A 26,727-nucleotide genomic window follows, 5' to 3' on the forward strand; every position below is an offset into this window, starting at 1 on the left:
TTTGGAATCAGTACCTATGACTTTACATATTGGTTGAGAAGTAAAAAAACGATTTTTCCCTGAGGAAGTTTCAGTAAGTCAGATGTGTTAAAAATTGGACAATATTTGTCCAATAATACTGCCTTGAGGAACACTACCTCCTAAAGAAAGTCTCTCAGATTTGAAGAGTTGATAATTATCCTGAAGAGTATAATTTGATAGATAAGTTTAATTATTATAGCAGTGTTCCTAGAAAAATTCTTATATTGTATTTGACGGTCAAATTTCATACCAAACACTGTCTACTCCTTTTACTATGTCAAGAGTGAGACTTTCAGATTAGTTTGGATGACGAATCAAAATCGTTTCACGTAAAGATTGACAAGTAGGCAAATGTCCAAGTTGGAATCCAATGGCAAAATTGAATTTTCATTGGTCATTGGAAAGCAAGCTAATTGGCATTTCCACCAATAAACGAGCATTTCTTCCTAGAATGTTCAAATTTTTTTTGGATCAATTACAGTAATTCAATACCAATATTATTGGTAAATTTCACGCCAACTGATACTATTTAAATTATAGTTGTGGTTTTAATTCAATAATTTAATTTGTCCGATAAGAAATACAAATCTGTTAAAGAATCAAAATTGCATTCGTTACCAGCTATATACGAATTTTACTTTTGTGATTCAAGTCACTTAAATTGTAAATGATTGATAACAGTAATTTGATGTTTTTTTTTTAACTGACAATCATCATATGACCCTACCTTACATATCATAATCTAATCCACGATTATGATGATTACAATTCTACGTTACTCTTTGACTAAAGTTGTTCAACCATACTCACTCCGTGTAGGTATATCCTCGAGCACCGTCGGTTAATCCAATTTCACACGATCCAGATTCCGATCCGACCCGCATCAGCGAACAAGGTGAGGACCAGTCCAGAAACAAGTGACGCAAGCAGCAATAGAAAATCAAATCACAGCATGATCTTGAACCGAAATGTTCAACAGCGTAACAACATTGTGATCTCTGAGAAGCCCGAAGTTCAACCGCTCCTCGTACCTGCCAAAGCCAACAAATATGCTGACTGCTTTTCGTTCCCTAATCCTCCCTACACAATTTGACACGTTTTACTCACTGAAGCTCTCTAAGCCCAAACAGCAACCACCACACCACAGCAGATCAGATTGAAGGTGATGGGGTCGGATGAGGAACCCTTTTCACAGCGAATTTGTAACACGATACTTTCGAGGAGCTTGTTGATCCACGCGAGGGGGTCTACGAAAAATTTCCAGAAGTCAATTCTCTCCCAGAAATGGGATTAGCGCACCATTTCCGATAAGGGTTGAATAACACAAATATAACAACCAGGGAAAGTATATGAAACAATATTTTATAACAGAATGTGTTATAGAATCTATGACAAAAAGACAGAAGGTCGAAATAAGAACAAAATAAGGAACAAATTATTCAACCTTCTGTCATTTCGACCATTTGTCTTTTGCCCTTTTGTCATCTATTTTATCATTCAGTATCACCGAGTTAGTTTTAAAAGCAATTTTAATTAAATTAAAATTCAGACTAACACTTTTCAAAATTTCAAAATACATAAAAATAACAACTGCTGAAATTCGTCCCCTTAATGCTACAACTAGATATTTTGAGATGTGCAACTTTGAAAGTATGACCGTTTAACAAGGTGATAGTTAATCGCAGTGATTATGATTTAAAAATATTTTTTAACTTGTGTATTTTGAATCACACGCTTAAGACCTGTGGATATTTTGCAGATCTAATTAAGAAAAATGTTTTGACATATTGAAGTCAAAAATTTCAAATTTCGAGTTATCTAGTTGTAGCATCAAGGGGACGAATTATTAAGTTATTTTCGTATTATAACTTTCTGATCGGGTTCCGCCCCGTCCAGTTTCGACCCGGGTCCACAGGAGCATGAGTTGTGAGTTTTTAATTAGATCTAGTTGGAGGTGAGCCCGAGGTACCAACTAACCAGCCATTGAGCGATTTTCAGACACAAGCTTGTCACCTCCGATTAGTGCCAACTTCTGGGAGCCACCGTTCCGGGACGAGGGATTAGAGAAAAGATCTTGTTTAAATATCGTTTAGCCAACCACAGATATAGACTGACCGAGCAAAGTGGGGGTTTCGATTCACGGGAATTTTCAGCAGGGGACTTTGGGGCGCTTTTTTTGGTATGATCTTCTAGGAATCTGCGTTGAAGAATTTAACTGCCATTACTTTGAAACTCATTGCCACTCATCGACATGGGTGTAGGAACAGGGGGACCTAAACAGCAATAAAATCCTTAAACGTTTTAATAAAATCTTGTTTTTAATTAATAACACGATAGAGCGCGTGCTTGCTGCAACTTTGGCAAATTTTCCCGCTCAAATAATGGGTATATAACAACCAATCACACTTTTGATTATGTTTGACGTGCGCTTAGTTGACAAAACCGCCTCAAAGGTTGTTCCAAGCTGACTTTTTAACATTGGTGTTGTTCCTATCTGACATTTTGGAACTGAAACGCAAATTAGAAAACACCGAAAATAAGAGTTTAAATCAAAAGGTCTAACAAAATCACGTAAATTGAAAAAAAAAATAAAATAAATCGAACTTAAACAAACGAAAAACAGTTAAAAATTGAGAAAAAAAAAATTCTGTACAGAACTAAAGCGTTTGTTACTAATTTTGGAGCAGGGCCTCAGGACCCTTTTGTGTTTTCCCAAAAGTTGGAAACTTTTGTTTGTACATGGTTGCCTAGCGTTTTATGAGCGAAAAGTATATATCTTAATCGCGAGAATTCAATAAAATCACAAAAATCGGTATCGAGTCGAGTACATGACACTGAAGATGCCCTTATAGTTGCGGCTGAAATACGCGTATCTGTTAGCGTTAGCGTTAACGTAGTTACGATATACTTCGTAGATTGGATACTAGCAACATTCATGTTTCTTGTTAATAGTCTTATCCTAACTGCTTTCAGGAACAAGGCAGGGGAGTATACCTTATTCAAATCATACACAAGAATACTTAAAGCATGCATGAAGCGCTATTCCCAACCACGCCCCTCTTTATCGTAACTTGTAATAGGGGAAGGATATGTTGATATAGCACTTACTTAATGAGAGGCCACTGACGCAGCGACACCCTCAAAGTACTACGGAGTTGGAGGTTGGGGGAGGTATATGGTCAGGATTCGCATAGAAAGCTGGCGATAGACCGTGAGCATTTGTTGTTCAAGTGTTTTTAATTTAATTTTTTTTTTTAATTTATTGATTGTTAAAAAAAAAGGCGGTACGGTATTTCTGGATAGTCGGAAAAAGAAAGAAAGCGCGTTCAAACTAAACACAGTCTGTTTTTCTGCTATGAATTCTACGCAAATCAGAATCGATCCTTCCAGGGTCATTGAACGGTTAAACAAAAGCAACCGATTGTTAGCTACGTTACATCCGCTTGGACAGAACGCGCTATCTCAACAAAAATGTCATACTCCGAAAAAAACAACACTTTCCGTCGAAGAAACGACCAGAAGTTCCACGACGCGAAAAAAAATCAGTTCGTTTTTGGATTTCGTGCCGTGCAGACGTATTATAGAGAGTACGACAGAAAAAGTTCTGATTTGTGAGCGCCCGGATCTCAGCAAGGCTGATTCCAAAAAAAAAAAGTGAAAGCGTTAGTTTTTGAAAGAAGAAGTGAGGAGTAGTGAAGAAAATGGCTGATACAGAGTTGAGAGCGGATTCTCTGCGCATTCGTTTCGAACACGGGGTGCCGGAGCCGGCGGATAGTGAGATTTTCAAATTCATGAAATGGAAGATGGGTCTCAACAGCGAAAAGTTGCTTTCGATGTACAAGGACAAGAGTGAAACGTCGATTATCGTCAAGTTCAAAAAGGAGGAAGATATGCAAAACACTTTATCAGATCTACCGGGAACGATGGTTTTTGAGTATAGCAAATATGAGAGTGCGGAGGTTAAATTGTCATCGGCAAATGCTATCGTGCGATACATAAGACTGTTCAATTTGCCTCCAGAGATCGATGATCGCGAAATTTCAGTAGTGATGCAACGTTATGGAAAAATTGTGCGGTAAGTGCGGGAAAAGTATGGATAAGAAACGGGGTTCCCAATATGGACTTCGGTTCGTGGTGTATATGTGGAGTTGAAGGAGGGTATTGAAGTGGCGGCAACGGTTTTCATCAGGAATCTTCGCGCGAGAGTTTCCTATGAGGGCATAATCAACAAGTGCTATTTATGTGGGAGTAAAGATCATTTCAAAGCGGAGTGTCCGGAGAAAAAGTCGGTTAACGAGCGATTGAGCAATCAGCAATCATCGTCGTACAGCGGAATTTTGAGGGGCGGTGGAAAATGGTTGAAACAACAAGTGAAAACAAGCAGCAATGAAAAAACGGAATGATCAAACTCGGTCAAGGTCTTCCAAAGCGATCCAATACTATTCAAGCACAATTGGATTCGTGTCAGGACAGGGATGAAGGGGCAGCGCAGCGAAACGAGGATAACCATATTGAGGACGTCCAAACATCTACAGTGAACCAGAACGAGCTCTGCGTAAGCGAAACAGAGCACGAGGACAACTGTGGCAACGTGGAACAAAGCGTTATGGATGTTGCGGATAATGCCTTCATCAAGGTCACCGGTAAAAGAGGACGGAAACATCAGAAGTCGGCAGAAAAAGAAGGAACTTCGGATTCGGATGAGTCACCATCCGAAAAACTGCATCGTGACCCGACGACTCAAGCAGGGGTAAAGGAAGGTGCTTTGAGTGAATCGCTCGATCGTATAACTCGTAGCAGATCAAAACAGAAAAAAATGAGTGACGATGTGAGTAGCGCTGTTGCAGGATGTGAACCAACTGCTGTTTTGATACGAAATTCATTCGAGACAAGTCAACCTTTATTCAGTTTGAATGGTAGAATAACTTCAATCGTGATTCAGAACATAAATTTTGTGAACGAATATGCATTTTCGGGATCTAACCGCAAAAAAGAGAGGGATGAGTTGTTCCTGAATGACTTGACGACACATCTAGCAAAGGCAGATGTACCTACGAACATTGTGGGAGGAGATTTCAATTGTATTATCAACAGTTCTGATTGCTTGGGAGATTCTAAAAGCTACTGTGTGGGTCTGCGACAATTAAATGAGGGATTTGGATGGAAAGATGTAGCGTGGGAATTGAAAAAGAATTAGTTTACTTTTCATAGAGCGATCTCTGCGTCCCGATTGGACCGTTTCTATGTACCACAAAACTTCATTAATAACATTCTTGATTTCCAAACAGAGCCGGTTGTTTTTTCTGATCATTGCGGGGTAGTCATGAAAATAAAAGTAGATCAAACGATGATAGTTAGCCGAGGACAAGGATTTTGGAAAATAAATTCAACTGTTCTAAAAGATGATAGAGTTTCTGAACTATTTGCAGAGGCTTGCGATTCATGGAAGTTGAGGCAAGTGTATGATTTAAATAAAAACAAATGGTGGAATGAAGTATTCAAAATAAAATGTTAACAGTTTTACAAATCAAAAAGTTGGGAATTGGTAAGTAGGATAACAAACGAAAAACAATATTTTTATGGTAAAATGAAAGCGTATATGGAAAAAATAAATAGGGGTGATGATACATATTTGGATATTAAAGTGATTAAATCAAGGATAATGGAAATCGAAACTGAAAGACTGAACCATTTGGGGAACACTTTCAGTATCCAAAACCTGCTTCAAGGTGAAATAATCAACGTTTTTCAGATTCCTGCCCAGATTAAGCGACAAGAAAGAAATAACATTTTAAAACTCGAAGAAAATAATGTGATAATTACTGATTCAATACAGCTCAGGAAACACGTTTACGATTACTATTCAAATCAATTTAAAAAAGAAACTGTTGTTTCAAACCAGAGAGAGATTGAAGATTCTTTGAATCATCTAACGAATTGTTTGGATGATGAGGATAGAGCACAGTTGGTATCACCTATAAGTTTAGAAGAGTTGAAAGATGCTTTAGAGTTAGCCAAGAAGAAAAAATCCCCCGGTCCAGATGGACTAACCTATGAGTTTTATTTGCAAAACTTTGATATGTTAGACATCTTCAACGCTTATCTCTCCGGAACCTTTTTACCACCGAAAGGCTTCTCAGATGGAGTGATAACGCTGGTACCGAAAGATCATTCTTTGGATAACTATCGACCGATTTCCATGTTGAACTGCGATTATAAAATATTTACGAAAATTCTAGCAGAAAGGATTCAGAGCAAGATGCATAAGTTACTAGGAACCGGTCAAATAGCGTGCCACCAGAAGACATCTTGTATAGATAACTTAAAAAATTTGAGAAGATTTCTTACGAAATCCTGCGAAAATAGACGGTTCAAAGCATGTTTGGTGAGCATTGACATGAACAAAGCATTTGATAGAGTAGACCATGAATACTTATGGAATGTATTAGAGCAGTGGTTCCCAACCTTTTTGAAGGTGCGACCCCTTTTCAATATTTATAACTTTCCACGGACCCCTGAAAATATTTGTTCTTCAAATCAAAATTTATGAAGACGAATGGTTTGTGTGAACTATAACCATTGAGTTTGTCTCAAACATTATAGGGTGCAGAGCTACTTGGGCACTTCCATAATTTACTTTAGTATGTGGGTTTTTTTCTCGGCCGAATGGTCCGAAACTCTGTAATACGAAGCACTTTAATTCGACGCATATTGTGGCTAAATATGAGCTGCCAAGAATAGAATCCGGCTCCCTATGTTGTAAAATTAATGTTTTTAGTAGTATATTCTGAATAACTATAATCATCCCTAGACATCTATCAAACTCGTGCTTAGAAATTCAAGAAAGATATTTGAGAATATGCGCTAGTGACTTGTCTGACATGACAAGAACATCCCTACCAGGCACAAGTTTTGTTTTTTTATCATCCACAAATCGTGTAATAAAATACTCTGGAGGAGTTCACCAAAGATATTTTGAGATGACTATATGTAGTATCTCTCCTGAAATTCTCTTAATAATTTTCAAAACCAATCTTGCCAAATACCAATGAAAATTTTATAGGTCTTGTTCATGAGTAAATTTCCAACTGATCTTGCCAAACATTTTTTCAGGCATTTCCGGGACTTAGTTGGCAGTCACCTAAGATATGTCCCCAAATGGTCTTCGAAATACTTGAAATATTTACTTAGGATTTCTACTAAAGATATTATTAAATAACTACATAATCCTCTAGAGATTTCGACTAGTATATATAAGGTATTTTCTCTTGAATTAGATATAGATGTTTTGAGTAATGGTAATGAAATTAGAGCAAGTAATGGGACTTGGGTAGAAACCGTTGAAAAAATCCACTGGATTTTTCTGCGGCCTTTGTCAAAACATCGTTCAAAATCCTCTTAAAGATATAAAAAAATGAAATAACTGCTACAGTTGTGAAATGCTTCCAGTATGATTAGAAATCGGCTAAGAATCTGTAATTTATAAAAAATCCACCATTCCGATAGAATCAGTCGAGAAATCTGGAGTCTCACTAAAGGTTAGGCAATAATCCCCCAGGATTTTTTTCAATGATTTCACTAAGAATGTGGTAAAAATCTCTGGTGAAATCTGTGAACGATCGAGCTAAAAAGTATGTTAGAAATATTGAGTGGATACCTTAAGAAACGATATCAGTAAATACTTCTTTTTGAGAATCACAATAAGAATCTCAACAATTTGAGTCAATTTTAGCAGTGGCTTCGTGGACCCCCTGAGAATGCTTCACGGCCCCCTAGGGGTTCGCGGACCACCGGTTGAGAAACCCTGTATTAGAGAAATTTGGGTTTCCTCCAACACTAATAAATTGCTTAAAAAATCTATATGATATTGCTTTCTCTCGAGTTTTAGTAAACGGATTTCTTATGGACGCCTTTAGGATCACAAGATCGGTTAGACAGGGCTGTCCTATGAGTATGATTTTATTCGTTCTGTATTTAGAGCCGTTGATCAGGAAAATTTCAGAAAGCTAACAAGGGGTGTATGACAAGTTCATTAAAGTTATTGTCTTTGCTGATGATTTCAACGTTATAGTGCGGAGCGAAGTAGAATTTGACTTACTGTTAACCATTTTTGAGTGCTACTCAAGGTATGCAAAGATCAAAATAAATTTTGAGAAGTCATCATATATGCGTTTGAAGAAGGCTATGATAGGACCACAAAGAATAAAAGAAGTTGAAAATATGAAAATTCTAGGAGTTACATTCTATAAAAGTTGGTATCTCACAGTAGTTGCAAATTATGATTCGGTAATAAGTCATATAAAATCACTCTTGCAGAAACATAAAATAAGAAACATGAACCTTTATGAAAGATGTATGGTTTTAAATACCTTCATCTTATCAAAGCTTTAATATATTGCTCAGGTTTTTCCGCCACTCAATCGACATATTGCTGAAATTAGGAAAATTATTTTTTTTTTCTATCTTTATTAACGAGATTTTTAGCCCTGGGCTAGTTCATCTCGGGACCAACGGCTTTACTTCCCTTCCGAAGGAAGTCGCCACTGGAATTTTTAGTGACTATCTCGGGGATGGGATTCGATCCCAGGTCCTCGGCGTGAGAGGCGTGTGTTCTAACCACTACACCAGGAAAATTTGTGGAAACTTTATCTGGAATGGTTTGATATTTAGAGTGGAAAGGAATCAACTTTATCTTGATTATTTCAAGGGAGGATTAAGATTAATTGATCCTGAGGCAAAAATGAAAGCGCTTTTCATAAAAAAAATTACTCTATAATGAAGACATGAATGGAGACTTCTTAGAGGAAAACTATTTACTTCAATTAAGAACACCTCAAAGAATAACGAAAAATGCTCGAGAATGGATAGCAAACGCTATTGAAGTTAGACCTAGACCTAGAACTTAGTTAAATTCAACAAAGTTATTATACGACTATTTTGTTGGTATGAATAATTCTGTACCAAAAATTGAAGAAAAAATCGATATTGATTGGCCGACAATATGGGAAAATTTAAATCACAATTTTATTTCTTTGAATGATTGTTCCAAAGTGTTCTGTTTTGTAAACAATTTATTAGCTACAGGGGAAAAACTCTATGGCTACAATGTTCGTAAAGCAGCAGTTTGTGATAAATGTGGAGGAGTAGATAATATAACTCACAGGCTTAAGGTTTGTCCAAATGCCAAAATTGTATGGCAATGGTGTAGTCAGATTATTCGGACACGAATGGAATGTAACGTAGATGATTTAGAAGAGTTTCTTTCACAAACGATATGTTTGCGATCACAAAAACAGAAAGCTGCATTATGGTTGACTTTACGCGTGATTTCGTTCAATTTAGCGGGATCCGTTCCTAATTAGTTTATTTTTAAAAAGCAATTAAGAGAGCAAATATGGAACAATCGAAAACTTTTTGTAAAACACTTTGGAAATAATTTGAATATATGTTGAAAAGTACATAGAAATAAGAATTAGATAAGGAAAATGAACATGTAATCCAAGTATGAACTGTACCCTTTTGTAATATAAAAATACGATCCGAAAGTACTTCGAAAGGAAAAGTATCATACTGGAACAAACTCACCGGATTGATTCACTCAAATCATATCTTGCATGTAACTTCTGGATGGTTCGTTGAGCTTGGGGCAGCCAAAACCCAACTGTTTCACAGTACCGAGGACACAGTCAATCAAATTACTCTTTAATTTTTCACTTTTCATAATTACATTTCTGAATATAAAATTGTACTCTTGTATTACTAGATATTGAAAACGGGTAGAAATTTTATTTTTTACATTGACGACTGTAAAAACATTTTCGCGTACGATTTGAAGCACGGCACGCTTCTCGATTGGAATACGCGTATCAGTCACAGGCTACAAACTCTAGTGGAATTAAATGGTATACCTAGTACTACATTCGATTTACATTTACTCAATAAATTTCACTCATCGAAAGACGAATACTGACTGCGCACATTTCATCACAAATTTGAGTGATTTCGGTTCATTGTGCACCTTTTGTTTATAAATTGCAAAGGAGGCGAAGATGAATACTATGTTAACTGAACAAACGCGGTTGAACTCCTTGATCTTTTTTTTTAATTTTGTGGTCAAAATTTTCAAATATTTTGATAATATTTACAGGAGAGTGTATGAATTTGAAACGTTTTTAGACTTGCAATCTCATGTGGAACAGTTTTGGACCAGAATTATTATTTGACACGTTTAGATATAGGAGGCCGGATTTCTCAGTTTGCAGTTCCGGAGGATCAATCCAAATATGTCGATTTATGTATTATTACTTTTAAACTCACATTCACCCGATATAAGTTGTCCATCGGAAACAAATTTGATACAGGAGACCCTTTTTGAGTCCAGTTTCCAAACCCTGTTTCTCGTTCCAATAGACCAATTATTTTCATTCAGGGGACGGACCTGGTGTATTGGTTAGAACACACGCTTCTCACGCCGAGGACCTGGGATCGAATCCCATCCCCGAGATAGTCACTAAAAAATTCAGTGACGACTTCCTTCGGAAGGGAAGTAAAGCCGTTGGTCCCGAGATGAACTAGCCCAGGGCTAAAAATCTCGTTAATAAAGATAGAAAAAAAAAATATGTTTTCATTAAATAAATATTCATTATTCGGAACGTCAAAAAGCATTTGTTGAGTAAATCAGAACTCTTATTGCAAAGGTGGGGCGTTCCGGGCACATAGACAGTGATGTAAATGTTAGCATATCTAAGCACCTTACGGGAGTAAACCTACGCAAAACCCGCCTGCTCAGAAGAACATAGGGAGCCAGATCCTATTCTTGGCATAGTTGATTTGGCCACGATATACGTCGTATTTTTATGCTTCTTATTGCAAAGTTTCAGACATGTCGTGAAAAACCCCCCATGCCAAAGTGAATCATGGAAGTGCTCAAGTAACGCTGTACCCTACCAAAACAAATTGCAAAAAGTTCGCGAATATTTACTCCGGTTACTCGCGAGGTGTGATTTATAACGGTTTTGACATACAAATCAATTGTACATCCATTGAATCGACAGTAAACCATCAACTTGTGTTAAAGATTCAGCTTAGCTACGATTACTCGCGAGCACGACAGATGTGAGCAAATCAGCACTCTAGTGCTCATGAGCATTTTGTTTTGTTTTGGTTCCGGTTCTGCAGACAAGTTTGCCTGTTTTCATCGCTTCACATAGGGCGAGTTCGATAAGTAAAATATAGTCCACTTAATATTTGACTGCTTCGTTTCAATTGCTGTAATACATCTAGTTACACTTCACAACTTATAATTATATAAATATTTACTGGGAGACTTGTTTAACCAGTGCGACTAGAAAATAACTTGAAATTTGTGAAGTGAGAAATTTACAGCATTTTGATCACCCACCTTTAAAATTATCGCAAATGCCCCATTTTGTAAAAAAAAAAACTAAATTTTTCATTTGTAACTATTTTTGAAACGAAAGGATTTAGAGCAATATATCTTTTGGTAAAAATGTTTGATTTAACATGAGAAACTAGTATGCAGAACAAAAATTTTCTGTAAAATTAACACTTTTCAAAATATATCAAAACCAACATTTTGAAATTTCTCCAATATGGGACATTTGCGATAGCTTAAAAGTGTGTGATTAAAATGATGTGAGTTTTTTACTGCACAAATTTCAAGTTATTTCCTACTGGCGGAAGAAATTTCAGATCAATGGGAGCTCCAGGAGTCAAGATCCAAGTTTCCAAACTTGACCATTTTGTATAAAAAACGGCAAAATGATTTTTTCTTTCGCCGGTCACTGTATTTGCAAAAATAATCAAGGCTGGATCGCGAAAGACGTGAGCGAAATTTGTTGAAAACCGATCAAAGTCAGAAGAAATGACCGAGACAGTTCATAAATTTACAAATCCCGTTCCAATAATTTTACAATGCAGATCGTTAGGTGCTTGCTGATAAATTCATTTGTCAAATCAAGCGTGTGCAAGAATAAGGGCGTAAGTCGCATGATCGATTTCTCTTCATCGATCCTCTCTTCTGTCAATAAAGGTGACATTTGTTAGCATTTTTTCACTTCAGTACGCTAGGCAGCGATGCAATATTGCGTCCTAAGGTCAAAAAATGGTAACAAAATTATGTCTTGTCACTTTTATTAACGGAAGAGAGGATCGATGAAGAGAAATCGATGATGCGACTTACGCCCTTATTCTAGCACACGCTTGAAATAACATTGATAGCTGCCAAAAATGCTGTTTTAACAGCTTTTTTTCAGCTGCCTAAAAAGCCTAAAAAGCTAGAATTTTTTTAATTTTTTTCATGTAAAAAAAATCAGAATTTTATATTTTTTCTAAAAATTCCGAATCATTCCATAAAAAAAGATTGGAAATCGGTAAAGCTGTTCACAAATTATGATTTTTTTTAAATACAAAATCTAATGCACTGAGACCTACAGTGTGTGCCGATAAAAAATGACTGATTTTTTATTTAAAAAAAATATATATATAACTCAAAAACTAAAAAACATACATCCCTGAAAATTTAACAGAAAACGTAAAATTGTTGGAACTTTCAAGACAAAATGAGAACAACAATAGCCCCTCTGGACCCAAGGCCTTCAAAACACGAAAAAACGGATTTTTTTTTTAATTTTTCTTCATGTATAAATCGATATTTGTGAAATTTAATATTTTACTTGAAACGTCAACTTTGCCTCTCATTTCGTCCAAGATAATTGAAAATTGTTCAAGCGGTTCAATGATTTAAAAAAAATGCAGAGTTGCGATTTTTTCTGGTTACCCTATTTTAAAATAGTTACCCTAATTAAAAATTCCAAAGCACGTGTATCCTTATTTCGGAAAAGTAACAAAATAGCACATTTTCACGGAATTCGGTGATCCACTACATCGGTTTTTCATGGAATGGCTGAAAAATAATATATTTTTGTTGCGAAATTTGCATCTGAGAAGATTTTAATACTGAGATCATCTGAATCTTAGAGGATTCTGTCCCTGATAGGATTCAGATGAGAGTACTGAGAGGATTCATGATGAGATGGAATGGATTCTTATAAAAAACCTTCAAGAGGAAAATTGTGAAAAGACTCCAATGAGAATCCAGAGAAGATCCTAATAAGATTCATTAGAGGATTCCTATCAGAATTCCTACAGGACACGAGAATTGTGTGAGAATTATGATAAAAATCTCAAAAGAGAATCCTGTAGAGATTCTGATAGAAATCCTGAGAGAACTCTGATAAGAATTTTGAGGATTCTAATGAGTTTCTTGAGAGGAATGTGATGATAACTTTGAGAGAATTCTCATAAAAACGTGAGAGGTTTTTGATGAGAATTCTGCACGAACTGAAAAGAGAATCCTGAGAAAGTTTTGTGACGAGTTTGGAATTCTGATGAAAATCATGAGAGGATGCTGATAATATTCTGATTACAATCTTGAGAAAACTCTGATGAGATTTTAAAGAGTATTCTGATATAATTCAGGAATTACGATAAGAATCCTGAGGTGATTCTGATGAAAATACTGAGGATTTTGATGAGAGTCCTGAGAGGTATCCGATGAGAACCCTGAAAGGATTCTCATGATCCTGTGATAATTCTGATGTGATTCTTGAGAGGATGTTGATAATATTCTTGACAATATTCTGATGAGAATCCAGAGAAGACTCTAATGAGATTCTAGAGAGGATTCTGATCTGAATCCTAAGTGGATTCTGATCAGAATCCTGATAGGATTCCCATGAGAATCTTGAGAAAATTCCAATGAGAATCCCGAAAGCATTCCGATGAGAATCCAGCAAGGATACCGATGTGAATCCCGTGAGGAGTCCGATGAGAACCCTGAAAGGATTCCGATGAGAATCCTGTGAGAATTCTGAATAAAGAGGATTCAGATGAAAATCTGGGGCCTTCCTTAGCCGAGTGGTTAGAGTCCGCGGCTACAAAGCAAAGCCATACTGAAGGTGTCTGAGTTCGATTCCCGGTCGGTCCAGGATCTTTTCGTAATAGAAATTTCCTTGAATTCCCTGAGCATAGAGTATCATCGTACCTGCCACACGATATACGAATGCGAAAATGGCAACTGAGGCAAAGAAAGCTCTCAGTTAATAACTCTCAGCTCATAAGAACACTACGCTGAGAAGCAGGCTCTGTCCCAGTGAGGACGCAATGCCAAGAAGAAGAAGAAGAAGAAAATCTTGAAAGAATGCTGATAATATTCCTGACAATATCCTGATGAGAATCCTGAGAGGATTCTGATGAGAATCGTGAGAGGATTCCGATGAGAAACCTTAAACTTAAAGGATCCCGATGAAAATCCTGTGAGAATGGTGATGAGAATCTTGAGAGGATTCTGATGAAAATCTTGAGAGGATGCTGATAATATTCTTAATAATTCTGATGAGAAAACTGAGAAGACTCTGATGAGATTTTTGAGAGGATTCTGATGTGAATCCTAAGTGAATTCTGATGAGAATCCTGAGATGAGGTTTCTGTGAGGATTCAAGCGAGAATACTGATAAGATTCTCATCAGAATACTGATTGGATTCACATTAGAATCCTGAAAAGCTAATGAGCTTGCAAAAAGTATCCTGTGGATTGGAGTATCAAACAGCTCAATATTCTCATCACAATTATTTCAGGATCCCCAACAGAATCCACTATTATTATCATGAAAATCATCACTGAATTTACATCAGATTTTGCTCTGGATCTTTCAGGAGAAATTCATCTCTCACCAATGCTTTTCTAAAACATTTTGATGACATCATTACAAAAAATTATGTTATTCTTCTTAGTACTCTTCAAGGAAGCGTCTCACGTCAAAAAAGCAATATCACACAAGATTTTTTCTCCAGAAATGTTGATGTTTGTCCAGGATACAATATTCAATGTCTTAAGAACTACATTATGTCTGCACACTTGATATCCATTTTTATCTATTTTGACTGTGAAAAAAGATCATTGGAGAAATTTCTGAAAATAATTCTGGGGAAATACCTACTTGAATTAATCTTTGAACTGATTTATACAAAGACTCAAGAGGAGTTTATAAACGAATGATTTAAAGCAGTTTATAAAGCAGTTCTAATAAAAAATCACTCATGACTTCGTAAATGATTGAATATTTAGAAATTTATAAACGATTGAATATTCAGGAAAATTATGAAGCAATTCAAATAATCTGTTAGGAGTACTTAAAGGAATCACTGAATAAATTTTTGAAAGTTCATGAAAAAATTGATTTGTTATAACTTTTTCTATACAAGAAAGTTTTTCGAATATTTTATAGAAAAATCACCAAAGAATGTTTGGAAGTCGGCTAGGAATTTTGAAATTATACTATTTTTTTAGGATTCTACCCCATTACCCCGAATCCCATTACCCCGAATGCCTTTAACCCGAATGCCATTACCCCAAATTCCAAAACCCCGATCGATCCATCACCCCGAATGACATTACCCCGAATACCAACATCATGGGGAAATGTCATCAATGTCATCATGTCAAGATAATTATGAATTCTAGAAAATAGCATTCGGTATGATGGAATTCGGGGTAATAGTACATTCAGGGTAATGGAATTCGGGGTGATGGCAATCGGGGAAATGGAATTCGGGGTAATGGGGTAGAATCATTTTTTAGTATTCTTGGAGAAAGCAATAGACAAATTCCATGTCAAACCGGTGAGTGACAGAATTCCATCCTCGATATCCAGTAAATTTTGTACACGTTTTCAGTGTGGCAGAATAAGTGTTTCCAAATGATAAATCGATCATTTTGACTCAAAAATAACTTTTGAAAATGGCCTATTAATTTTTGCATGCAGTTTATTTGCCAAATTTTAGTTCCGAAACTGTTGATATCAGACAACATTGTTCTATGGAAAAACTTTTGTGAATCGTTTGGACTACAAGGAAGAAAAATACTATGAAAAATATTTTATATTTGTATCATGAAAAATACTAAAATAAACTAAAATTTTAAATTACTTAAAACCACGCATTTTTTATCATTGCAAAGTGAATGATTAAGTGAAGTGAAGTATTAACAGAATGTCCGAAGATATTCCAACATAATATGTTAATACTAATTTCCTGCACAATTTTCATTGGAAATCCTAGACGAAGTTAAATAAAACTAAGCAAATAGCTCCTTGTTGCTATTGTTTTTTTTTTAGATAAAACGGCTTAACCGTAAAAAACACATGCAAGCTACGAATTTTATTAAGATCATAAATATTGTGACCGACATTACTTTCCTGAAAGAATTAACAGAGATGAACCAGCCTTTGGCTGTAAATCTTTCTAATAACAATAACATAAAATAATGAAGGAATTTGAAGGGCACCCCCTTACAACCTCACCCTAAAAACCCTAACTAAGCCAATGCTCATCGGATTTCGATATAGCTTTTAACTCTTCAACTTTCAACAGATGACTCACTTTTGACGGGCTCACCCGCAGGGCTTCGAGGTCGCATGTGATCTCCGTTTTTGTCCTTGCACTGCCGGCAGAAGTCACGCAATGTGCGCCTATAAATTCCCGCAGCGCCGCCTTCTTCAAGGTTCAGTTCCGAATTGTGATAATTTGCTCTAATTCCCAGTTAGCTTGGCTAAACTTTTTGTCCTCAAAACTTATTTTCCACCCGAGTGCATCGCTTCACTGTAATCAAGTTGTTTCATATTTGGAGTGCCGAATTTCAACCGGCATCGAACCGCTATACGAATCTTCCGTGTGGGCTACCACTAAGGGAGCGGTGGCGCATCGGAGTCGATCTTTTATTAAATTCACATTTCTTCGAGATCAAGTAGCTAGAAAAAAAGAAGCTAACACGGAAACAACATTTGACTTTGAGGAAGCTCACGCTGAGGTGGAAAATGAGAGCCGGAGGCTTTCTTTCGGCAATGATTGGAACCGGCAAAATACACAGGAGTGGCGTGTGGCATGTCGGTAATTGACTGTTGCTTAGGAATCGAAGAAACCTCAAAATTTGGAACGCGCAGGTGAAATATGTTTGTGATAGCTCTTCCTTGTGATGCGGTGCGGCGATGGCATGATGGAAGGTACCGTTTTTTCTATATGCCTCCAACTGTCTGCCAGCAGGAGTGTAATAGTTTTCATTGTTTGATTGCGGTTACTTGCGTCTAGCTGCTCGCTTCGTTTAATTGAAAACGGAACAGTTTGGAGAATTTTCTCCAACTAAAGACGTAGAAGAGTGATTCCAAGCAACAGCACCAGAATTTGGTAAATTTTTTAATTCATTTTTTTCTATTGAGCTGAAACTTTGCACAGTTTTCCACTTCCATCTAAATCGTCATTTTCCGATATCAAATCTTCAAGTTGAGTCACGACTAACTTTTCAAAAGGGTGTATGTGAAAATGGTTCAAAAATATTCAAAAAGCTGCTCAGCAAAAACGGTTCGTTCGATTGTTAGACAACTAAAGAAACAAAGTTAGACAACTAAATAAAGATTCCAAAAAAAAAATACACACAGTGAAAAAAAATTTTTTTTGCATTAAAAAACATAATTTTTGACACAAAAACTCAAATATCTCAAAACCCTATCGGAATACCAACGTATTTTTTTGAGGGAAAACGGTCCATTATAATAACTATCTACCTTAAAATTTGGTGATGGTAAACCAATAAACAAAAAAGTTATGACATTTCAAACATGTCACAATTTTCACATTTAGTAGAAAAAAAAAATTTTTTTTCGGTGTAAATTATTACGGGAGCCGCAGTTTGTTGCTGATTTTATTGTTAAGGGCCTTGCGTGAATTAAACAAGTCGTTTTCATGTATTCATTAGTATTATGTATATTATATGTATAAATATTATGTATATGTATAAATATTATATGTATATGTATATATGTATAAATTAAAATGAATTAACAGATTACACGAAAATATTTTTTTTTTACCAGGATATTTTTTTTAGAGTATGATCGATGAGTTTCTAAATGTTATATATAAACTTTAAAAGTTTTGGATTTGGGTATGCGTTATGAGATCATGAAAACATTTTATTAATACTTATTTATTTATTTATTGTTATTTAATTTTTTTACAATATCGAACACTTTTGCATCATTATCAGTACAGTTCGAGTATAGTTTTGCTTTAATTTTATTTTCTGACAATGGAATAAAATAGTGAAATTTTTGGGTTCCTTGGATCGTTTTCGCGTTATTATATTGCTCGCTGAGCTCTGATGCCGTTAATTCGTACTCTTCAGTAGTAGTAAACAAAATGATAATTTTGTTAAATCTTCTTCTTTTCTGCGATTCGCCCAATCAAATAGTTCTTTTGCAGTTTTAATTGGATGCTCACGTTCTTTGGCTAAACTTGCTCTTGTGGCCATGCGCTTTATGGTTCCTCCAATAGCATCACAAGGACCTTTGCCATGTGACGTAGCAAAGAAATGCCATTCTGCATCAATTCCGTACTTTGATTTAAATTGACATAGGCTCGAAAAATTCTTACGGTTTTTGTACTGCGATGCTGCTCCATCAGACATGAAATATATCTTTCTGATTTCTTTATCCTTATCAACGCGTAAAAAGTTAATCATTTTGGCAATGAACAAATTTACAGATACTGAGTCGTGTCTTAAATCTTCGGAAATAACAATAAAACTAAAATGTTCAATTTGCGTACTTCCATTGAAATAAATAACGAATGGATGAATTGTAGCTTGTTGTACGTTCCAGTGATGGGACTGCACTTCATCTTGCAATACAAAGCTATAGTTTTCAGAAAAATCACAAATGACTAAAAATTTACCATCTTGTAATGTATTTTTCGTATTTTTTAAAAAGCGGGATTGCTCTGTTTTAATAAAGTCGTGAGGAATTAAACTTTCTAATTTCAAGCAAAAAAATGACACAAACTCATCCACAGGTTTTACAATAGTTTCTAGGTCACACCTATCCGTGGTCACCCATTGCTCAAATGATAACTGATCAATATAATTTTCTTCAAACTCAGCGAATAAAGTATTTTCCAATGATGAAGAATCTGGACAATCCGAACAAGATCGTAGATAGCAATTTGATGTTGTATTTTCACACAAAAGACTACCAGTTAACATTTTAATATCCATTGATAAATTGATTCTTTTCAAACTATGTAAGATTAGGTTAATATTTTCGTGTGTTGTGCACACACAAACATTATGTGTTCCTGAATTGGATAGAAGCTTGCATTGCCTTGGACGAAGGCTTGCAAATGAGGAAAAACCTACCTTAATATTTTCGTTAATTTCCTTGAAGCGTGTATACGCTTCTTTCAAAGTAGTCATCATTAATCGTTTTTGGATTGCTTGACGCTTTCCATCTTTTTTTACAGATACATAATCTTTTTGGCCAGGCATAGCTCTACTTACTTCATCGTCTTCAAAATATTGAATTATTTTTTCTTTTGTCTCATCTGTTAATGAAGTACTCGACCTAGCATTTTTGGTTGCAAGACAGTTATTTTTGAATTGTTTTGCCTCTTTTGCTGTATTTCTATTGGTTTTGAACTCATCAATGGCGTCTTGAATAGACCACGAGCTTGGCAGCATCGACAAAATCAATAATTTGTCTTTCCTTGTCGTGGCTAGATTCGAGAACCTTTCCTTCATATTCATAATTACCTCATCGTAGTCTGTATTTTCCACATCCTCAGGTCCTAATTTGAAGAGGTTTCTTCGTACAGCTTCGTTGATTTCACGGTATTTTTTCTCGGGATAATTGACGTAACCCATCTTCGACCATTTAATCGGAGTCACTTTTATTCCAGCTATCCCTTCGTTGAAGCGTTCGATGTTGACCTTCTGGATGCACTCATCTTCTGATTGATTTGTTGAAACAGATGTCGCTGATGGTACCGTGGCAAGACTATCTGCACTTGGTACTTCTGGTAACTCCTCAGTTGTTGTCGGTGCATCTAGTAATTCCTCAGTTGTTGTTGTTTTCGAACTTCCTGCAACCTGATCCACCGATGATGTACAGATTGCCCGGATGTCAACGTTTAAACGGCAGGACGTACAAATGCGTAAATTTGTATTCAATGTAGACATTGGAGCATAACCAGCCGCTTACAGTTTATCTATGGTGCTTTCGGTGAGATTTCGTAGCTCTTTCGAACACTTTTTTTTCTGCAAACGGCCTGCAACAGTTGAGAAAGCGACTACTCATGTTGCTCGTTGAATTTTAATAAACAAAATCACTTTTAAGTTTTTACTGACTAGTTTGGTGTCGTTTGCTTGACTGAAGAAAAATTTTACAATTAAATCTTTTATAACCATAGTGGTAGTATATTTTTAGCTTTTTCGTGAGTATGTTCATGGTATGTACCTATCATGTTTTTGATGTTGTTGAAGTTACTCGCTTTCTCCCAAATATGATTAACAAAGTCTATTCTCTACCAAGGCGGGTCTATACCCAGGTGTAATCAGATTTTAACTTTGTGGAGAAAACCAGCGCCGAGAAAACCGACCTACTTTACGTATACTAGATCACCTGGGTATAGACCCGCATTGTTCTCTACGAGGTAAACTTTTTGCAGGTAAACTAGTCGTATACCTGTATAGAAAACTTTTTTGTAGCTTATGTCTTCAATATTAGATTTCTTATAGGTTTCTCTTATCAAAAGGTTTCAACACTATTGAGAGAATTTTTCTTCAGTTAGGTACAATAAAAAATATGACACTATCAAGACTTCAGATCACAACACTGGATCGCGTCTAACTTTCTAATAGATGCTATAATAGTTATGAATAATTAAATAAAATATCATGAAAACAACTTGTTAACCTCATGTGGTACCCTTAACAAAAAATTCAGCAACAAACTGCGGTCCTAAAAAAAATTAACAATGAAAAAAAAAAAATTTCACTAAGTGTCAAATTTGTGAAATATTTGAAATGTCATAACTTTTTTGTTTGTTGGCTTGCCATCACCAAATTTTTATGGTAGATAGCTAATATAATGGACCGTTTTCCCTCAAAAAATTACGTTGGTATTCCGATAGGGTTTTGAGATATTTGAGTTTTTGTGTCAAAAACGATGTTTTTCAATGCAAAAAAATTTTTTTTTTACTGTGTGTATTTTTTTGGAATCTTTATTTAGTTGTCTAACTTTGTTTCTTTAGTTGTCTAACAGTCGAACGAACCGTTTTTGCTGTGCAGCTTTTTGAATATTTTTGAACCATTTTCACATACACCCTTTTGAAAAGTTAGTCGTGACTCAACTTGAAGATTTAATATCGGAAAATGACGATTTAGATGGAACTGAAAAACTGTGCAAAGTTTCAGATATTTTTGAAATGGTCGATCAGAATCGACTTGCATGCCTCCGTGGAATCCCTCAGAAGCTTTTCCCAGCCAGGTGAGGTAATCTTTCAAAACACATATAAGACTGCTGTACACTATGAGTTAGCTTTTACCCTCATTCTGATAAAACTTGAAAAATGAGTATGCTACGCAGTAAATTTCGTAGGAAATATAGGGTTTCAGTGTACAGTAGTAATGGATCCCTCAATAGCTGAGACTCATTCTCGACGCTTTTTAACAATGATATCTTAGATAGATATACGTTTTGTGCAGCCTTTCAACAAATTCCATGTATTTATTTCAAAGTGCTCTTTTAAAAAGGGGCCCAGATAGCCGTAGCGGTAAACGCGCAGCTATTCAGCATGACCATGCTGAGGGTCGTGGGTTCAAATACCGCTGGTCGAGGGACTTTTCGTAAAGGAAATTTTCTCGATTCCCAGGGCATAGAGTATCTTCGTACCGCATGCAAAAATGGTCAATCGGCAAAGAGAACTCTCAGTTAATAACTGTGGAAGTGCTCATAAGAACACTTATCTGAGAAGCAGGCTTTGTCCCAGTTGGGACGTAACGCCAGAAAGAAAAAGTGCTCTTCTAAAAAACACAAAAACATTCGATTCAGCCCGTGAAATACTCATTTGGAAAACTGTTTTCATTATGCCTATTATGGACCCTTCCGGGGTCCATAATAGGAATGTTTACAAACTTGACGTTTCCTATTATGGACCCTCCATTTGATTTTCATGTTACTCGGCTAGCTGCCGACGTACCTATTATGGACCCTCTTGCGTGGTTTAATTTACAAAACTGCTCAAATTTCTGTATTTATGCGTCTTAGACCAAATATTTTTCTTCAAACTGCTGACTAACAATGCAATCGAAGTTCACCCGATGTCTTTTCATAGGAATAAGGTTACTTCGAGTGTTAATTTTATGTTTTTCTGTAGGGGGTCCCTAAAACGCAAAGGGTCCATAACCGGCGTCAACTCCCTAGTTTTTTTCTTTTCACAAAAAGCATGATCTTCCATAATATACACGAACTACTTTTACAAACGATTTGTACATTCAAGTTTGTCCATTCTTGATAGGAAATAAACGAATATCTATCTTCTAATGGATCCAATAAAAAATAATTTAAATATTTTAAACTAAAATTCTCGTTCTTTGAATGGTAAAGAGGACGAGGTGTTTGATTTTCTAACAGCTAATAACGTGCATATATCAGTTATAACTGAAACCTGTTTGAAACCTGGACCCAAACTCAAAAGACATCCAAACTATTTTGATTATCGTATAGATAGACTTGATGGAGCATGTGGGGGAATTGCAATCGTCATTCATAGATACGCCTATCAACTTTTTTCGTCATTTGAAACTAAAGTTTTTGAAACTTTAGGTGTTTCTGTTGAAACACAGCTTGGTAAATATACTTTCATAGCTGCCTATTTGCCTTTTCAATGCTCTGGACAGCTAGTTAATTTGCTCCAAACTGACTTGCGAAAATTGACTCGCATTAAGTAAATTTTTTGGTCATTTGTGACTTCAATGCCAAACATCGGTCATGGAATGATTCACAAAGTAATTCCAACGGCAGAATTTTATTTGACGATTGCTCTTCAGGATTTTTCTCAATTCAATACCCTGATAGCCCTACATGTTTTTCCTCTTCTAGAAACCCTTCTACGGTTGATTTGGTCTTCACTGACTCTAGTCATCTTTGTAGCCCATCTGTTACTCATGCTGATTTTGATTCTGATCATGTCTCTGTTAAATTTCAAATATCCCATGAAGCGATTCGCAATCCTATCAGCTCAACTAGTTTCGAGCCGACTGGAATATATATGAAACATTTATTGACTCTAATCTTGATGTTAATATTCCTTTACAAACAAACCTTGATATTGACAATGCTCTTGAAACTTTAACAAATTCCATTGTTGAAGCCAGGAGCATTGCAATTCCAAAATGTGAATTAAAATTTGAATCCGTGATTATAGACGATGATCTTAAACTCTTGATCCGTCTTAAAAACGTGAGGAGAAGGCAATTTCAACGCACTCGCGATCCTGCTATGAAAATTATATGGCAGGATTTGCAGAAAGAAATCAAGAAACGTTTTGCTCAATTAAGAAACAAAAATTTTGAAAATAAAATTTCTCAATTGGACCCTGGCTCTAAGCCCTTTTGGAAATTATCTAAAATCTTGAAAAAACCTCAGAAGCCAATACCGGCATTGAAAGAGGAAAACAAATTACTACTAATTAATTGTGAAAAAGCTCAAAAACTTGCTATGCAGTTTGAAAGTGCACACATTTTCAATTTAGGACTTACTAGTCCAATTGAAAATCAAGTTACTCAGGAGTTCGAAAATATTCTCAATCAGGAGAACGTTTTAGAAACTTCCTGGGAGATTCAAATTCAAAAATATGATAGCTCCTGGCGATGAAGAAATTTTCTACATCCTCATCAAGAAACTTCCAGAAAGTAGCTTATCATTTTTAGTTGTTATATTCAACAAATGTTTTCAATTAGCATATTTTCCAGACAAATGGAAAAATGCTAAGGTTGTTCCAATTTTAAAACCAGACAAAAATCCTGCAGAAGCTTCTAGCTATCGTCCAATCAGTTTGCTTTCCTCCATCAGTAAACTTTTTGAAAAGGTTATTTTGCCAATGAACAGTTCGGATTCCGCCATGGACATTCGACCACTCATCAACTTTTACGTGTAACAAATTTGATCCGTTTCAACAAATCTGAAGGCTATTCTTCTGGTCTTGCTCTTCTAGACATAGAAAAAGCATTCGACAGTGTTTGGCATGTAGGTTTGATCGTAAAATTAAAAAAAAAAACTTTAATTTTCCAACATAACAATGCATTGTTAGAATAATTCAAAGTTATCTGTCAAATCGTACACTTCAGGTTAATTATCAGAACTCCAGGTCTGAAAGACTTTCTGTAAGAGCTGGTGTTTCTCAAGGCAGCATTTTGGTACCAATATTATACAATATTTTCACATCTGACTTACCTGAGTTACCTCAGGGATGTCAAAAATCTTTGTTTGCGGATGACACAGGTCTCTCCGCCAAAGGTCGAAGCCTGTGTGTCATCTGTAGTCGATTGCAAAAAAGTTTGGATATTTTTTCTTCATACTTGCAGAAATGGAAGATTTCTCCTAATGCTTCCAAAACTCAACTAATAATATTCCCACATAAACCAAAAGCTCTTTATTTGAAACCTTCAAGTAGACATGTTGTCACGATGAGAGGGGTTCCAATAAATTGGTCAGATGAAGTTAAGTATCTAGGGCTCATGCTTGATAAGAATTTAACTTTCAAAATTCACATTGAGGGCATTCAAGCCAAATGTAATAAATATGTAAAATGTCTTTATCATCTTATTAATAGAAAATCAAAACTTTGTCTTAAGAACAAGCTTTTGATATTCAAACAAATTTTCAGGCCAGCCATGTTGTATGCTGTACCAATATGGACTAGCTGTTGTAATACCAGGAAGAAAGCTATGCAGAGAATTCAAAATAAAATTTTGAAAATGATTCTGAGGCTTCCTCCCTGGTATAGTACCAATGAGTTACATAAAATATCCAATGTTGAAACATTGGAACAAATGTCAAATAAAATCATTAAAAATTTCAGGCAAAAATCGTTGCAACGATTAATGCGTAATATGTTTAGGTTAAGTTAGGTTAAGCAAATTGAAAACGTTATTTTTTTTCTCTTATAAGCAGGTGAAATCAACTCACCTGTAAAAAATCTGAACTGCTACGGCAAATGAAATGTAATATGTTGTCAACAAAATGTTAGTAAAATCTTAAATTTGTTTTACCAAATTAGGATGATAGTGTTGTCAAATAACACAGAACACCTAGATATAAGAAATGAATGTAATGTCTGGAATAATGCTAATAAAAAAATTAAAAAAAAAAAAAACACATTAAACTAACCTCCACTTTTTACAGAGAAAAAATTGAGCGCATCAATTGAAAACCATGATTTCCTTAAAGAAGTGCTCACACAGCATATGAAGGAAATTTCCAATTTTTAAAATGACCTTCATTTATTTGAAGTTTAGGTATAAAAAATCAATTTCGTAACAGGAAGCGAACAATAGTTTCCACCGAACAGCGTATTTGACACACACACACATAAAAATGAAACGCACGCAGTGCCATCACTGCCCCATGTGTCACAGAACCATCAAAATAGTTTAATGAAGCTACCTACTAATTAGTCCCCGGCCGTCGGTTGGTAATTACACTGCCCTATTCTTTAATTGATCCAATCCAACTGGACCGAAGTACGAGTGTGAGATGAGCCCCGGAGGGAGAAACGAAGGTTTGTTAAATTTTCAAACTCTACCTCTGCTCAGGTCCGGGTTGCGCCTTGGCTAGGTTCGTCACATCCGTGTGTCACTTCGTCAGCCGTTTGGACGACTGGCTTTTGTGTATCGACGACGACGCTATCGTATGACGCAAATTGGCCACCATTGTAAAGGGGATTGGCTGCGGGCCACCGACCGAGTGAGGTATACCATTCAGGGGCAGTATTGAAGTGGTGGCCATTTTTGTTCGACGCAATTAGTTACCGACAACCGAGGGGCCTATTTGGAATGCGCACCCTGTGACTAGGTGACGGTTGGCCATCCGTGGGCATGCTTCGTGACTGGAATCGATAATTGGATGAATGGTTGATGGCACGAGGAGATATGCATTCGTAGAGGAAATAACTTCTGTGTACCTTCAAAAAAGCTTGCAACATGGAGTGAATCTGAGACATTTCACGATCTCGCATTTCAATGCTCAATATGTTTCATTGATGTTCCATTCACTTGCTGGGAAACAAGTGGTGTTGCTTGAGCTTGTATTTAATAACAGATACAAAACGAAAAAAGGTAAACTTATTCGATAAAAATATGGTTACATACGACCATTGACCTCTTTTCACTTTTTTATGAGTACATTACTCACCCATTTTACCTTGCTCAACATAGTAAGCAATTAATGTTCGAAACTTCCCAAATTGGCCCTGTTCAAAACAATTATCCAAATGCTCATAATAACTGGTCCTTCGTGCACAAAAGTGTGAGAAAATTTCATCCACCTCTCATGCTTTCGAAGATGCACATTCGACAAATTCATTTTAAGGCAAATCTGCCCTTCCGTTCCTTCTATTTTGGAAGCCGTTTTCAAAGTTGGAACAAAAAAAAACTGAAGCTAGATAATTGTTACCTCTTGCAAGCTCATAATTGCTTATGTGTTTATGAAATGGTTCTGAGTTGGTGGAATAACAAAAGCGAAAAAGCCACACAATTGCGAGAGTGAGATCACCCATTTAAAAAAAACTCATCCCAAA

This window comes from Aedes aegypti, chromosome 3, assembly GCF_002204515.2.
Source record: "Aedes aegypti strain LVP_AGWG chromosome 3, AaegL5.0 Primary Assembly, whole genome shotgun sequence".
NCBI classification, from domain to species: Eukaryota; Metazoa; Arthropoda; class Insecta; order Diptera; family Culicidae; genus Aedes; species Aedes aegypti.